At 42.7% G+C, this 17,905-nt stretch overlaps 1 non-coding gene across 1 annotated transcript; it reads left to right on the forward strand.

Moving 5' to 3' along the window:
* The first annotated feature begins 16,462 nt into the window (after positions 1–16,462).
* On the forward strand, positions 16,463–16,569 carry LOC145118051 (small nucleolar RNA R71). Its single transcript, XR_013713035.1, has one exon. It is a non-coding gene; the product is annotated as a small nucleolar RNA R71 (small nucleolar RNA).
* Positions 16,570–17,905: the final 1,336 nt, after the last annotated feature.

Genomic DNA, 17,905 nt, shown 5'->3' on the forward strand with positions numbered 1-17,905 from the left:
TTACCCCTTCACCATGCCCTATACCCATTCTAGACTTGGTTTTGGTGCTCTAAGCATGTAAGACCTTACATGCACGTAAAATTTGCAACTTTACGTGGAATTTGTGCCTTAGGAAGCTAGATCTATAAGTTGGAGCTTTGCAGTAGCTTAAAAATGTATGGATAGGAATTGGATTGCATGAACTCGACGAGTCGCATAGCCGACTCGACGAGTTAGATGAAGGTTGCTCGTATTTGATTCTGCATGAACTCGGCGAGTCAGTAAGAGGACTCGACGAGTCAGTTAGGGTTTTATGACTTTCTGAGTTCTTAAGGAACTCAACGAGTTGCTAGCTGCACTCGACGAGTTGGGTCAACATGGACTGTTGACTTTGACCGTTGACTTTGACTTTGACCAAGGGTTGACTGGTTTGACTTTTGGGGGTATTTTGGTAATTTGGGAATTTATGGAAATGGATCACTGGTGGATGTGGGTGTTGGTCTTGGAGCTGCATTTGGTGAAGCTTGGTCTTATCACTTCGATCTACTTGTGAGGTGAGTTCTCCTCACTATATCAACAGGGTCTAAGGCACCAATGTCGACCCTTATCGGATTTGTATCTGGGTTTATTGCATGATATGCTTATTAATTTACATCATGGTAGTTAGGATGGTGATATGCTTAGTGACCTGGTAGGTCGGTATCCTGGTTATAGGATGGTTGCTATGTTAGATATCTGTTAGATCGGTATCCTGGTTATAGGATGGTTGCTATGTTATTGATCGGTTAGATCGGTATCCTGGTTATAGGATGGTTGCCATGTTAGTGATTCGTTAGATCTGTATGACTATCTGTACTTGCATGTTAGCGTATGATATTTATGTGCACATGTTTGTTGGGTTAGGGATTGGGTTGAGGTTGGTCTCGCTTTGTGCTGTTGGCCAATATACCTAGGGCGGACCGGATAGACTGCAGACCCGACTAGGGCATACTAGTCAGGCCGAAGGCCCGACGAGCGGTCCGGATAGGCTGAAGGGCCTGAGAGGCGGTCCAGACGTGCCGATGGCTCGGAGAGCAGTCCAGATTGACTCAGGGCCTGTGAGGCGGTCCAGTCAGACTGATGGCTCATTATGCATGCTGTGTTTGTTTATATGATATGGTTATATCTGCATGGCGTTGGTATTTTGGGGGAACCTCACTAAGCTTTGGGCTTACAGTTGTTGATTTTGTTTTAGGTACTTCTGACGATCGTGGGAAGGCGAAGGCGTGATCGTACACCTCCTATGGTTTTTATGATTTGATTCTGAGAAACTCTGACATTGAACTATTTTGAAAAGAAGTTTTGTAATAATCATTGGTTTTGAGATGTTTCAAAAAGTTTAAATTTGGCATGATTTTATGGATGTTACAAGTTGGTATCAGAGCCTTAGTTTGAGTGAATTGGAGTAAACACTCCCGTGTCTCCAGTCTCAAACTGAGGACAAGATTTTAAAACGATTTTCTTAAAATGTTTTCAAATAATAAAGGAGGATGCAAGTGTACGATCAGCCGGAGCTCGCGGATAGACCCCAAAATACCTTACAAATTATTTGATTTATGTGATATGTTAGAACAACATGCTAGTACTAGGCTAGGGATGTTCAGGAATTGCATGATAGAATTGCCTGATTAGATGATGCCTGATAGCCTAGGGTTTTTCCTTATATGAAATTGACATCATTACTGTAGTTGCTAAGTGTATGCATCACGACCGTACATAACTAATATCTTATAGCCTGAGAATGTTTGGTTTGGCCTTATTTCCTGTTCTTGTTTGATGAAGGGCTTAGGGTAGGATCAGGTATTCGAAAGTCTATAGGGTCCAACGTTATGTATGGATAGCATACAAGAGTGTTGTAGGGTTGGTGGAAGTTTCATGGATGGGTTGTTTGGGATGAGTCCGCCAGTTATGAGATATTTATCCTTCCTCTAGGAGTGAGGATTGAGTGCATGCCATTCTTATGTATAGTTTTAGGGCGTTGTGATGATGCTTGAGACAAATATGGGTAGGTGTAGAAGGTAGTATGGGCCCGTAATACTGAAAGCACAGGACCCATACGTGTAGCAAGGAAGTCACAACCCCTAGGGTTTTGTTGGGAGTTGGTTCCCGGATTGTTATGTGGAATATCTGATATATTTCTGGTATATTTTCAGCATGGTGGTTACTCGACAATTTGTGACTGGATCCGGGTCAGGGTCAGGAGGAGGCGGATAGGAGGTACCGACAGCGCTCGAGACTATCGGCCATATGGGGCCAGACGAGATGGACGTCAGGAGCCAAGAGATCCTGCATGATGAGGTTGCTGCTATGTTTCGGGCTCAGTTGCCAGAGATGTTTGGGTCTATCAAGACCGCCATGGTGGAGTATTTCGATGATCTCTATGTAGCCCTCACTGAGGCGGCTGCCACAGCAGCCACAACGGTTGTAACGACAGCAGGGGTAGGAGCCAGTCAGGCTTTTCAGTATCGGGACTACGACAACACGAAGTCCCCTAATTTTTATAGGACTCAGGACCCCATCAAATCCATGAGGTGGGTATCTGACGTGGAGGGGTGTTTCTTCACGTGTTCATGTCCTACTGAACAGAAGGTCAAATGTGCCCTGAATCTGCTAAGGAGTGGGGCAAATGACTGGTGGAGGTTGGTGACTGGATCGTATTTTGATGATTAGAGAGCTGCGGTTACTTGGGAGTAGGGGTGGCAACTCTCGGCCCAACCCGTAACCCGACACTGACCCAACCCGAAAATAGACGGGTTTGGGTTGGGATTTTGACCCGCCAACCCGTCAACCCACCAACCCGTTGATTTCATGGGCTAGGTTGGGTTATCTGTTTGGGTTCACGGGTCAACCCGCCAACCCGTATATATATATATATATATATATATATATATATATATATATATTACATTTAAAATAAATGATATATTTAATTATTAATGAAATTTGATTTTCATCCGTATTCGTAATATTTCGTATTCGTATGTGACTAATCTGCATTTGCGGTTCGTTAATCAAAAAAAGAAAAAAATACATGTCGTTATTTTCACGAGTCACGAACGAAGAACACATCAACTTTCTATGAATGTTTTCATTTTTCATTTTTTATTTGGATGTTATTGACTTTATGAATTTATGTTGAAAACCTTTTTTTATGTTAACTACTTTAATCATTTTATAAATTTATGTTGAAAAAACCTCATTTTTTAAAATGTGTTGCTTATTTATTAAACGGGTTATATGGGTTGGGTTTGACCCATTAACTTGTGAACCTGCGAACCCATATACTTAAACGAGTTATATGGGTTGGGTTGGGTTGAAGTTTCCAACTCACCAACCCGTGACCCGCCAACCCGTCAACCCATATATTATATAGGTTGGGTTGAGTTTATGTTTTCTGACCCGCCAACCCACCAACCCACCAACCCGTGACCCGCCAACCCGAACCCAACCCAATTGCCAGGCCTACTTGGGAGCAATTCAGGGATATGTTCCGCGCTCGCTACATTCCACGAGTCGAGCGGGAACGGTTAGCTCAGGAGTTTCTGGATTTGAGGCAGGATAGTGAGACGGTGACGGAGATCACCCGCATGTTCACGGAGAGGGCGATGTTCTGCCCCGAGTTTGCTTCTGAGCAGGCTCAAATGACACGTTATCCGAGCATGCTCAAGACTGATATTCGACAGTTTATGGTGACCCAACATTGTGATACGCTTCTGGATTTACAGGAGGCCGCAAGGCGGTGTGAGTTGGAGATTGAGCTGCAGTTGAGGGAACAGCGGCAGGCCCCGACACAGTCACAGCCAGCACCGAAGCGGTCTAAGACCGTTGATTCCAGGTCAGGGGGACAGCAGGGCCGCACTTGTGGCAAGTGCGGGAAGGGTCATTCGGGGGTTTACAGATCAGGTAGCGCGTGGCACAAATGCGGCAAGGAGGGGCACTTTGTGCGGGATTTTCGTCAGACAGCCTTGGTTCAGGATATGAGGATATGATACCATTGTCAGCAGGTTGGTCATGTGAAGACCAACTGTCCACAGCTCGCTGCCAGGCTGACACAGGCTCCAGCGCTGGCCACACTGAGGATTACTGACGGGAGTCAGGGTCGAGCAGCGCCCCCGAGGGCTCAGGGACGCGCCTTCCAGCTTACAGCTGAGGAGGCCAGGGCAGCACCAGACGTGGTTGCTGGTATGTTTATATCCCTTATCTTACTGATTATATTTGTTTTATGATTATATGTTTTTACCTATGGTTAGGTACGTTTTTAGTGAACTCCTTACCTGCTTTGGTGTTATTTGACTCGGGGGCGAGTCGGTCGTTTGTCTCTCAGACTTTTAGTAGGGAGTTCGTTTTGCCAGTAGGAGAGTTAGAGTGTCCGTTGCGAGTCTCTATCGCCAACGTACACAGGATTTCCGCTTCTTCGGTCTATCGGGGTTGCGTCTTGGAGATCTTTGGGGTATCTTTCCCGATAGACCTGATCCCGATTCCCATTGGGGAGGTATGTGTGATTATGGGTATGGATTGGCTTAGTCGATTCGATGCCATGATTGACTGCGAGGATCAACGGGTAGTAGTTCGAACCCCAAGTGGGGGAGAACTGATTGTTTACGACGAGTGCACAAGATTGGGATCAGGGTTTTGTTCGTCTGCCAGGGATCGGCAGTACATTCAGTACGGGTGTGCGAGTTATCAAGCGTATGTGGTGGATACGCGGGTCAGGGATCAGATTTCAGTATCAGAGGTTCCAGTAGTCAAAGAGTTTGCTGACGTGTTTCCGGAGGAGTTACCAGGAGTGTCTCCGGAGAGGCAGGTCGAGTTCAGGATCGACCTTGTGCCAGGGACCGCCCCTATCGCCAAGGCGCCGTACCGGTTGGCACCACCAGAGATGCAGTAGCTGTCGTCACAGCTGCAGGAACTGTTGGGCAAACAGTTCATTCGTCCGAGCAGTTCTCCATGGGGAGCGCCGATCCTCTTCGTCAGGAAGAAGGATAGGTCACACCGGATGTGCATTGATTACCGGGAGTTAAACAAGTTGACGGTGAATAACCGTTATCCACTCCCGAGGATAGATGATCTTTTCGATCAGTTGCAGGAAGCATCTTGGTTCTTCTAGATAGACTTGAGGTCCGGGTACCATCAGGTCAGGGTTAGGGAGGAGGACGTGGAGAAAACCGCGTTTCGGACTCGTTATGGACACTACGAGTTCGTGGTGATGCCGTTTGGGCTCACCAATGCGCCAGCAATATTTATGGACCTGATTAATCGGGTCTGCAGATCGATGCTCGACCGCTCGGTCATAGTGTTCATAGATGATATCTTGGTGTACTCCAAGACCCGAGAACAACATGAGGAGCATCTACAGGAGCTATTGGGAGTTCTGAGGCGAGAACGAATTTATGCCAAGTTCTCAAAGTGCGAGTTTTGGTTACGAGAGGTCCAGTTCCTGGGACATCTTGTTAATCAGGAGGGGATTTTGGTCGATCAGGCCAAAATCGAGGCGGTTATGCAGTGGGACTGGGAGGTTCCAAAATATCCCTCGGATATTAGGAGCTTCTTGGGATTGGCAGGGTACTACCGGAGATTCATACAGGATTTCTCCAAGATTGCAGTACCCCTCACTCATCTGACGAGGAAGGGGGTGGATTTCCGGTGCGGCCCCGAGCAGAAAAGGGCGTTTGAGACCCTCAAACAGCGACTATGCGAGGCTCCAGTCTTGACTCTTCCAGAGGGAGTTGAGGACTTTGTAGTTTTCTGTGATGCATCCATCACAGGACTGGGAGCGGTCCTCATGCAGAGAGGACGGGTGATAGCCTACGCATCGTGACAAATGAAGCCGCATGAGACGAGATACCCTACTCATGATCTGGAGTTAGGAGCGGTGGTATTCGCTCTCAAGATTTGGAGACATTATCTCTATGGGGTCCGCTGTACCATCTACACGGACCACAAGAGCCTGAGACACATCATGGATCAGCCGAACCTGAACATGAGACAGCGCTGATGGCTAGATGTAGTCAAGGACTACGAGTGTGATATCCTTTGCCACCCAGGTAAAGCGAACGTGGTTGCGGACATTCTGAGCCGGAAGTCAAATGGATCTTCTACTCCAGTGACATGCATGAGGATTTCAGTGGATTCTCCACTTGTGGGCTTGATCAGGGAAGCCCAGGCGGAGGGTATGCGTCAGGAGAACTGGAAGCTTGAGAGGATTAGGGGTGAGAACACCCGGTTTGTGCAGGATAACCGAGGACTATTGACCTGTTGCGGTCGGGTATTGGTTCCGATGTCTGGTGTGGACAGACAAACTATATTGGAGGAAGCTCATAAGTCTCGCTTCTCTATTCACCCAGGGCCACCAAGATGTACCGGGACTTACGATTGAGTTACTGGTGGCCATGAATGAAGCGAGAGATCGCTTGGTATGTTGAGAGGTGCTTGACCTGCAGGATGGTCAATGCCGAGCATCAGAGGCCGCATGGCAAGCTGCAGCCTCTAGAGATTCCCATGTGGAAATGGGAGCAAATCACGATGGACTTCATCACCAAATTCCCAAGGACGGCAAAGGGATTCGACGGCATATGGGTCATCATGGATCGATTGACCAAGAGTGCCCACTTTCTGCCCATTCGGGAGAGCTCATTGGCCGAGAAGCTGACCGATGTGTATATACGCGAGATTGTCGCTCGCCATGGGGTTCCGATCTCTATCGTTACAGACCGTGATGTTCGGTTCACCTCCCGTTTCTGGAAGAAGTTCCACGAGGAGCTGGGCACGCGGCTGCACTTCAGTACAACCTATCATCCGCAGACTGACGGCCAGAGTGAGCGGACCATACAGACTCTTGAGGATATGTTGAGAGCCTGTGTTATTGACTTCGGTGGGAGTTGGGACTCCTACCTACCCCTTGCAGAGTTCTCCTATAGCAACAAATTTCACTACAACATTGGTGCTCCACCTTATGAGCTGTTGTATGGACGGAGATGCCGCACCCCAATCTGTTGGGGCGAGGTGGGTCACAGGGCGATGGGTCGGACTGAGGTAGTCCTGCAGACTACCGAAATGATTCAACAGATTAGACAGCGACTGCAGACTACACAGAGTCGGCAAAAGATCTATACCGACCGACGCCGATCTGAGTTGGAGTTTCAGGTCGGTGACATGGTGCTCCTGAAGGTCTCACCCTGGAAGGGTGTGATTCGCTTCAGGAAGAGGGGGAAGTTGGGTCCCCGATACATTGGGCCACTCAGGATCATTGCCAGGGTTGGCAAGGTGGCTTATCAACTGGATCTTCCGGAGGAGCTCAGTTAGGTCCACAGCACTTTCCATGTGTCACAGTTGCGGAAGTGCATATCAGATGAGGGGGCAATGGTATCGTTAGACGATATTCAGGTCGACGAGCGCTTGAATTACATGGAGAGGCCAGTGGCTGTCCTTGAGAGAAAGGTAAAGGTTCTACGGAACAAGGAAGTACCTCTGGTAAAGGTACAGTGGGAGCACATGAGGGGATCCGAGTGGACGTGGAAGCCGGAGGTAGAGATGCGGGAGCACTATCCAGAATTGTTCACCGCAGCAGACTTCGAGGACGAAGTCTAGTTCAAGTGGGGGAGAATTGTAACACCCCGACTCCTAGGTATATTTTAAAAGCTTTTTACTCATTTTATTGAAGGAACTCGACGAGTTGGAGGCCCCAACTTGTCGTGTAGAACTTGGTCAGCCCACGTGGATTATTGGATCTACTCGACGAGTCGGAGGACCCGAACTCGACAAGTAGGAGCTGGGAGATGAAACCCTAATTTTTAGGGTTTGCTCCCTATTTAAAGGACCTTAAGTCCTTTCCCCCAGGCACCCTTGCAACTTTTGACGTCCAGAAGCAAACCCTAATAGATCAAACCCTATTCTTGAGTGTGTGAAAGGCTAAATGTGTATTTTGGTGCATTCCTTGAAGAAGCTTGAAGATTTATAGTCTTGGAATGGGAAGAAGCTTGTAGATCCAACATCTACATCATGTTGGCCTCCAGTAGAAGGTAAAAAGTCTTTACCTTGGCTTTCCATTTCTTAGATATTCCTCATGCATGAATATGGTCATTTTTGGGGAAAAAGGGGTCATTCTTGGATTTGAACTTGTCCAGAAGATATGGTCTTATATCTGGACTCCTATAGGTCCTAAATTCATAAAGCTATTATCTTTATCTAGTATTACCCCTTCACCATGCCCTAAACCCCATTCTAGACTTGGTTTTGGTGTTCTAAGCATGTAGGACCTTGCATGCACGTAAAGTTTGCAACTTTACGTGGAATCTGTGCCTTAGGAAGCTAGATCTATAAGTTGGAGCTTTGCAGTAGCTTAAAAACGTACGGATAGGAGTTGGACTGCATGAACTCGACGAGTCCCATAGCCGACTCGGCGAGTCGGATGAAGGTTGCCCGTATTTGATTCTGCATGAACTCGGCGAGTCAGTAAGAGGACTCGACGAGCCAGTTAGGGTTTTATGACTTTCTGAGTTCTTAAGGAACTCGACGATTTGCTAGCTGCACTCGACGAGTTGGGTCAACATGGACTGTTGACTTTGACCGTTGACTTTGACTTTGACCAAGGGTTGACCAGTTTGACTTCTGGGGGTATTTTGGTAATTTGGGAATTTATGGAAACGGATCACTAGTGGAAGTGGGTGTTGATCTTGGAGCTGCATTTGGTGAAGCTTGATCTTATCACTTCGAGCTACTTGTGAGGTGAGTTCTCCTCACTGTATCAACAAGGTCTAAGACACTGATGTGTGTAAAACTAACTAGTTTTAATCCTACTTTTTAAATATAAATTTAACACACAAAAGGCAGTGTACCTGTCAATTGGTGGTATAATTAGGCAAGCAGGGTATCGAACAAAGGGAACGGAAAATTAAACTAATTACTAATATTATCTAAAACAAATAATAAAATATGAGGGGTTTATCTAGTTTACAAGACTAGAAACTTAACTAAAACTTACTTAGTACTTAATTAAACAGCTAAACAGTTAAATTGCAACTAAATTCAATGATAAAAAGGACTTCTGTCTAGGTTCGAGTCATTTAATCCTATGGTTGATTTTATGGTAAATATATCAGATTAATTTTTCATTGGCTACCGATTTAGATGATTAGGTTCACGTTCGTTATTGCTAATCCTTAGAAAACAGATTAATTCAAGCAGTGGCCAGTTGTCTAAATTAATAAGTTCCCTAGTTAATTAATTCGGTTTAAGTAAGACTTGTAATGGTTAATTGAATTGGTGATTCAATTAACCTCTTGTTGATGGTGTATCACACAAGCTCACGTATTAATTTACCTATCTTCTAGTTAATTCTAGTTTCACATTCGTTATTCCTAGACATATAACTATGTGGTCACATAAATTATATGAAATTAATAACTAAGAGATGTTCATACAACTTAATTACTGATTTATTAACAGAAAATAGTTGTTATTAATCTATGAGGTTCTTTAACAAGCTTAGCAAAACAATATCACCAATTCAAATTAATTGTAACCATAAAATCAATCCGTATTCACAAAATCATCTACCCTAAACAGAAGATAAAGGTTTTAGTTCATAATTGCAGTAAAAACAAACTCAAAAACGAATTCAATTAGTTCAAACATGATTCAATCAAAAGCTTAACTAAGAATGAATTAGAATTTGCCTTAATCCTCTTCAAAAACGAACTTAGGGTTGATTCCTCAGCTTCTCTCGGTCTAGCAGTATCTTCAATCGCAATTTGAGCCTCCTAGGGTTCCAGAGAAGTCCCCATCTCGATCTCAAAGTCCCTATTTATATTTTTCTGGAAACAGAGGTGACTCGTCGAGTCAAGGTCCCAACTCGTCGAGTCCCTCATTAAAAATCCGTGTACGGCAATGACTTCTAGAGCTTCTCGAATCTTCAATCCAACTCGTCGAGTCAAGCTTTGACTCGCCGAGCCTTCTTGTTTTTGGCATTTTTCTTCTTTGTTTCAACTCCCGAACTTCCAACTGCTTCTCCTGCTTCCTTTTGCTTCCGAGCATATCTTTTGGACTGAAAATACAATTTGAACACTATTAAGTACCTTTTGTCCATAATATGTAAATAATTAGCTAACAAATAATGAAAATCTGTACTATATACATAGCTAAATATGCACATATCAAAATACCCCACACTTGACTTTTGCTTGCCCCCAAGCAAAACTGAATTGTAGCACACTAATATTTCATAAGACAATCCCAATCAAACCCAACCATTATGTCAAGACCAAAATGCATGCATTTGTGTCTAAATTTTTTCCTAAGAACCCCCCTCAATTCTAAATACTCACAATCCTCATAAACACTCGCCCACTTCTTTTGAACAATGCTCATTTTATGCATCCCTCCGAATCCATCCGCAGAAAACCTCCTAGCCTCAAGGTATTTTTGGTTGAGCAACCCAAGCATACATAACTAGAAAATTACAAATTTTGATACCACAATGGAGCTCTTTGAATTCATCTCTTCTTTGATATTTGCTTTGATTTCTTTGAATTCACCACCTTTTTGTTTGATTTTTGGTATCTTCAACTTTTTGGATTTCTTTAGCATTTTGATCTTTTGATCTTCACTTTAATTGCTCCAAAATTCTTCAAACTTTTCTTGTAATTCTCTCTCTTTTTTTTTCACATGTAACTCACTTTTTTTTTCACTCAATACCTACATGCTTAAGCAAGGGCACTCAACTTCAACCTTTATTGATTAAAGATAAAAATATTTCTGGATACATTTCTGGTACACGATGCTAAACATATTGCATCCCTCAAACTAAGCGAGGTTGTGTTTTTGTCCCATGATTTCCCTAGAATAAAGGGGGCCACAAATGCACTATAACGTATATAGGCTCAACTAAACATTTGGGTCTTCATGCAATCATCAAACATAACACTAGCATGGAATCCTAATTGCTTTTTACCAAATTTTCTAATTTAGCCTAGCAATTTTATGCAAAAATTTCAAATTTTTCAAAATTTAACTAAAATTTTAACTAATGTAACCAACCCCCTACCCCACACTTAATTTATGCAATATACCCATTGCATGTTATGCATGATAAAGAACAATAAAATAAAGAGGGAATTGGAACAAACTCCCCTGGGATAGTAGTTGCGAGGTTGATCTTCTTCATTTATAGCTCCATCTTCAGCTGACTTTAAACATGGGAACAGCTCATCCATGTCTTGGGTGTTAAATCTCATGTGGTTAGCTCCAAATATGCAGGAAAATCCCTTGGAAAGTTCCAGGAATCAATCTTAAAGATAATGCAGACAAGCGGCGTATAAAATAGCATCAAATCAGTAACTTTAGAGGTGCAATGATAAACAACTTGTCGAGTATGAGCGGAAAAAGGCAGAAATCGTGAAATCACACTGGGACTCGTCGAGTTAGTATGTGCACTCGGCGAGTCCATCGCTGTGTAAAGAAAATATATTCTGCTTTAAATCTGGCGCTTCTGGTGTGCTGAAGTAATCATCAAAAAGACACTTATGCCCTTATCTTCTTCAATATCTACGCACTCTTCAACCCTCTCTAAAACCGGACTCGATACTTAAACTCGATTCTCGCTCGCCTAGACTCGATGCTTTTATGAAACGACTCTCTAGACTCTTCATTTGCAAACCCTTTATCCAATTTCTGAAAAGAATAAAACAAACACGTAATAAAAAGGAAAAACAAACCATAAACAAATCCTAAATTACTCGTCCAAACCAAACAAACAAAAAAAACAAACAATAAGGAAAAAAATTGTTTTAACACAACCAAAATAAAAAGGATAGAACTTCAATCTTCATCTTCTTCCTCCTCATCCTCTCCATCATCATTCCGCGCTCCACTTCCACTCGCTCCGCTTCGTCTTGTGTTTATCATCTCCTCCCAAGTAGGCACATAAGGAAATTGAAGCCCTTCCACATGTTGAATGTTGAAGTGATCAAACAATTGGATAAAGGACCGGTTGGAAAAATTCACGCCCCTCCCCAAATCATCTTGATATCTCCTCCCCTCCTCATTTAACCACTCCGGGGGTATATCATCTTTGACCGGGATCACCGGTGGATCGGGATGTGCTTGCTCGCGTCTCGGCCTTACCCTCCTTCCCGACTCCTCGGGTCCTATCACGACATCATCATGAGGAATAGCATAATGGCCCCTTCCATAATCTTCAATAATTCGGGCTCTTCTAAAAAGAATGGGATTAAAAGGAGGGGTCGGGACCATTGTCATCAAGTTCCATGCTCCTCTTTCCATTAACCCATAGGATTTGGCTAGGCGGGTCACAAACATCCCGCCATTGATCTTTGAAGTTTTGCGATCCTTGACCGCCCCCAGCTAAATAAGACGCCATGCAGTACGGAAGATTGCAAAAAGTATTTGGAGTAATAATACTCCATAAGTAGAAAACATCAAGGTTAGGAACCTTCTCATCATCCTTCCGCATATTGATTGTATTCGCGATGAGGCGGTGAATCAATCTATGAGTGGGTGATCGAATACTCCCCTCTTGAGCGGACTTGGGGATATAAACTTTGTTAGCAATGGTGTTCCACCAAGTGGAACCCACAACACCCTCCGGGAACTCCTTATGACAATGCTCAAGAAATGTGCCAAAACCCTCAGTAGACACCAATTGTTGGTCATAAATACCCAACCTAGAAGCTAGTTCCACCATACTACATCGGCGGAATTCACCACCAAGGCAAAAAGTGACAATTCCCGGGTTGTAATAATCGTTCCCTTCACGGAAATTGATGGTTGAGAAAAACTCCCAACACATCTCCTTGAACACCGGTTCTTGAATGCGGAATAGCCGGTTCCATCCATCACAAGTGATGGATACCCCATCATTCATAAAGACTTTGACAAGATACGGGGCCAACTCCTCTTCATAACGAACTCTTCCCAACCATTCCCAATCAATTGCATTGGGTACACAAATTTCTTTCTTCTTCACTTCAACTAGCTTCTTTTTCCATCTTTTCATTGTGGATTCCGAATCAATTCTTGGAAAACTTAACCAAGGATGGTCTCCTTGGCTACCTCTGGAGCTTTGTCCACCTCTTGAAAACATCTTCTGCAACATAAGAAAACCATACAAACCAGAAAACACAGAATCATTAAAAACTAAAAATTTCGACTGTCTTCAGGGACTGACTCGTCGAGTCCACGAACAGACTCGGCGTGTCACATGAACTGCTCGAGTCGAATGTCTGAGATTTATCAATTCATCCAACAAAACTCAAAATTGGTCCCAGGGGTTTGTAATTCATAAACAATTGCATCTATAACATCTTATTTAGGCAAAGAATTAAAAACCCTAGAATCCTAATCAAGCCAAAGGAAACCGGTTGCACAAATTGGGATCAATATTCTGCAAAAATTAAAGCTTTAAGAAGAGTATAAACAAAAGATGTTACCTTGTTAGAAGAAAGTGGAAGAAATCAAGAAAAATGGGATGGGTTGCTTGAGAGAATCTTGGCACGTCGAGTATTGGAATGTCGGCCGTATGAAGTGAAAATGTTTAACAATTAGGTTAAAACCCTAATTTTACAAAAATGTAAAATTTTTTTTTTTCAGTAATTTTTAATCGACTCGTCGAGTCATCGTTTCGACTCGGTGAGTCAGGTCGCGAAATTATTGTCATATCTGCATAAGGACTCATCGAGTTAATGTGTAGACTTGACGAGTTTATTATTCTGTTGAAAACATTTTTCCTTTTCTAAAAAATAAAATTTCTTTATTAAAAAAAATAACGCCGCACCCCACACTTAGGCCTTAATTACCCTCAAGCAATTAATTATGGATGAAAATGAAGATTGAAATAAAAAACTAAGTAATCCTTACGAAAACAAAAACGAAAAAAAAGAAAAGAAAAGCAAACTCTTTTGACGGGTTGCCTCCCGTTAAGCGCTTCTTTTTAAGGAGTCATTAGCTGGACTCATTCCCGCTTTACGTTTCTTCTTCTTCCTCCATTGGGATCTCCTTCTTTAATTTTTGTACTTTGTATATTGTCTTGTACAAGTAGATTTTTCTCTTGTATGCCCTCTTCAATTCCTCCATTCTCGTCCTTGCAGTGATTTCTTCAACTTTACGCTTTTTCCCTTTATCGTGCTTATTTTTCTCCACTCTTTCCTTTTCATGCTCCATCGTTTCCCTTCCTTTCTTACCTTTCTTGATTGCCTTTTTGGTTGTTACAGAATACGGTGCTTCGAAAGTGAAAACTTCACACGTAGTAGAGACAATGGCACGAGGCTTGGTTCTTTTGCTTTTGATTGTCATCTCTTCTCGATCTAGCATATGTGATTTAACAGAAGAGGTATGATTATCACCATTCACATTTTTAAGATCCCCTTTATCTTCCAAACTCCCTCCATCCTTTTCTTGAACAGCCGCATCATTCTCTATCATTGCTTCAAGAAAAGACAAATGTGTATCCTCAAAGTCGATACGATCTTTAACAACCTTGTTTCTCTTAAGAGGATTCTTCAAGTAATCATGCAAAACTTGCACATCTAGTTTACAAAGGGTACTAATGGCTTGCAGACTATCATGTCCAGCAGATTGGGAATTTTCGCAGGTACTCGTCGAGTCAGCAGATACGACTCGGCTAGTCAGAGAGTTTTCAACACTTTTGAGGTTTTCCTTGCAGTCAGCTTCCCTGATCAGCCTTTCTATCTCCTCCAGATCTCCCTCAGCATCAGAATTCTCTTCCAAGGATAATAAGAATTGGTTTGGATTGACCTCTTGCAAGTAAGCAAGTTCTCTCTCCAATACTTCATCACCTAAAATTATTGAGGAAACCTTATCTTCTTTTGACTCTTTGGGCTTCTCCTTTTCCTCTGCTTCAAAAATTACCGAATCATCTACCACCCTTAATGTTAGTGTAGATTCATGCATGTCTACCAAGGCACAAGCGGTATTCAAGAATGGCCGCCCAAGAATGATTGGTACTTTAGAGTCCTCCTCCATGTCTAATATTATAAAGTCAACCGGAAATACTAATTTATTAATTTTGATAAGAAGATCTTCACATACTCCCATTGGTTTTATTATCGTTTTGTCGGATAGATGAATCTTCATTTGAATAGGCTTTGGGACCGGAAGGTTTAACTTTTGGAAGAAGGAATATGGCATAATATTAATACGTGCACCCGAATTCATCAATGCTCGTGTGGTCATTATGTTCCCAAATTGACAAGGTACGGTGATGCTTCCCGGATCGTCCCTCTTTTCTGGCAGTTCACTTAGCACTATTTTAGCAACTTCTTCGATATTTCTTCTAGTGGTAAAGAGGTTTTTAAGTAAACTACCATATATCGGTGTTTGTAATATCGTTTCAACAAACGGGACATTTACTTGGAGTGCCTTTATGTGCTCCATAAACCTCCTATATTCTTGAATCTGCTCATCAGGTATGGCTCGGCTCGGAAATGGCAAAGAGGGTCGGTAAGGCTTCAAAAGAGAGCAGTTTTTGGTATCAGGTTGTCGACTCGTCGAGTCCATGATGGCAACTCGGCGAGTCGAGTCGGGTTTACTCAAATCCCAGCTACTTTCTTCTTCTGTTCGCACTTTGTTGGGATTTTTCTGGATAGCGGTCAGAGGAGTGTAAATTGGCTCAGAATTTGTTGTTATTGCATTCACATGCACCATTCTTGGATTTTGCTCGGTATTGCTAGGAAGTTCACCGGGTGCTCTTTGGTTGATTTGTTGTGCAAGCTGACCTAGCTGTTTTTCAATGTTATGAATAGATGCTTGCTGATTCCTAAGCATATTTTGCTGATCCTTCATCATAGCTTGATGTTCTCTAAGCATATTTCGTTGCTCTCTCATTTCAGCATCTGAATCATTATGCCTCTTCTCAAACGCAACTACAAATCTTGTGAACATATCTTCCCAGTCAGCTTTCTTCTCCAGCACCGGTTCCTCTTTTTGATAATAGCCCCTTTCTTTTTTCTTAAATTTCTCCTCCTTTGCCTTTTTGTACTCATCATAAGGAAGCCAATCCTTTTTGGGTTTTCGCCAATTGTCATCATACGTATCACCACTTGAATAGCACACTTGCACCCTCCAGTTCCCGTTTTCGTCTAGATCACAATCTTTAGTGAGATGGGGCCCTCTACAATTCTCACAACCGACCCTAATGGCATGGATGGATTGGTCCATCTTAGTCATTCTTCGATCCAAATTCTCTAGTTTAGCCATCATTGCTGCCATGCTATCATTAACTGAGTTCACCGCCCCCCGAATCAGTTCATTCCTTGGGTTATGATATTCTCTAGAGTGCTTAGAGAATTCTTCAATTAGGGCCTTTATCACCGGGGGTGCTTTCTTCGTGAGTGGTCCTTGCGAATCAAGGAGTTGCCTAGTTGTCACATTTACTCCATCATAGAAAATAGAGACTTCTTGTTGACTGTTTAGATCGTGATGTGGGCAATTCCTCAGTAAGCTTTTGTACCTTTCCCATGCCTCATATAGTGACTCTCCAGCTTGTTGTTCAAAATTAGCTATGGATTTCTTCAACTTGGCTATTTTTGAAGGAGGGCAAAACTGGTCTATGAAATCTTCTTTCATTTTAGCCCATGTAGTGATGGATCCTGGGGGAAGTGATTTCAGCCAATCCTTTGCAGCTCCCTTGAATGTGACAGGTAGCATACGAAGCAAGACAGTGTCGCGAGCCACATTAGGGACATTGAAGTAGTCGGCTATGTCATTGACTTCGTCAAGATGCTTGTATGCATCCTCATGATCCTTCCCGTAGAATGGAATCTGCTTAAGTTGAGCAAGTATGTGGCCTTTAAGTTCAAAGGTGGCAGTTGCGGGAATGATGGGTTGCACTAGTCCCGGTCCGGTATCGTCACATATTCTCTTCTTCCATTCGCCCATGGGAACTTCATCGATGTTAGCCATGGGGTTAGCTAATTCGCCTTCTAAATCGCTTCCTTCTTCGGAGTCGGTTTCTTCTTTTTCGGATTCGTACACGATATCGTCCTTGTTTGGGTCTTCATTCGCCTCAGAAATATTGCTGGATGCTCCCACTTTCTTGTCCTTTTTCTTACTAAAAACAGATTTGAGATTCTTCAATGGCGAATTCTTTGATGTTGCGGTTTCTCCTACAATCTTGCCCTTGTTTTTCTTCAAGGTTGCTTCCGGGTCTTCAAGCGGTGGGATCAAAGGTGTATCTCCTCCCCTGGTCATAAACGAACTGTAAACAAAACAGAAAACACACGTAAAAAGAACAAAAATAAAAAAAAAAACGAAACTGAGTTTCAGCGATGGACTCGTCGAGTAGCTTCGATTGCACTCGGCGAGTACAAAGCAAAAACTGAAAAAAAAAACAAAATTCTAACAAATCAAATAAAATTAAAACTAAACCTAGGACCTAGACTATTAAAGCAACAACTTTGTGCAAGATTAATCTTACACAAAGGATCGATAATACTAGAAATTAGAATAAATTTTTGAACCGTTCCCTGGCAACGGCGCCAAAAACTTGATGTGTGTAAAACCAACTAGTTTTAATCCTACTTTTTAAATATAAATTTAACACACAAAAGGCAGTGTACCTGTCAATTGGTGGTATAATTAAGCAAGCAGGGTATCGAACACAGGGAACGACAAATTAAACTAATTACTAATATTATGTAAAACAAATAATAAAATATGAGGGGTTTCTCTAGTTTTACAAGACTAGAAACTTAACTAAAACTTACCTAGTACTTAATTAAACAGCTAAACAATTAAATTGCAACTAAATTCAATGATAAAAAGGACTTCTGTCTAGGTTCGAGTCATTTGATCCTATGGTTGATTTTATGGTAAATATATCGAATTAATTTTTCATTGGCTACCGATTTAGATG

Source organism: Lactuca virosa, chromosome 5 (genome assembly GCF_052849685.1).
Source record: "Lactuca virosa cultivar CGN04683 chromosome 5, Lactuca_virosa_CGN04683_v6, whole genome shotgun sequence".
NCBI lineage: Eukaryota > Viridiplantae > Streptophyta > Magnoliopsida > Asterales > Asteraceae > Lactuca > Lactuca virosa.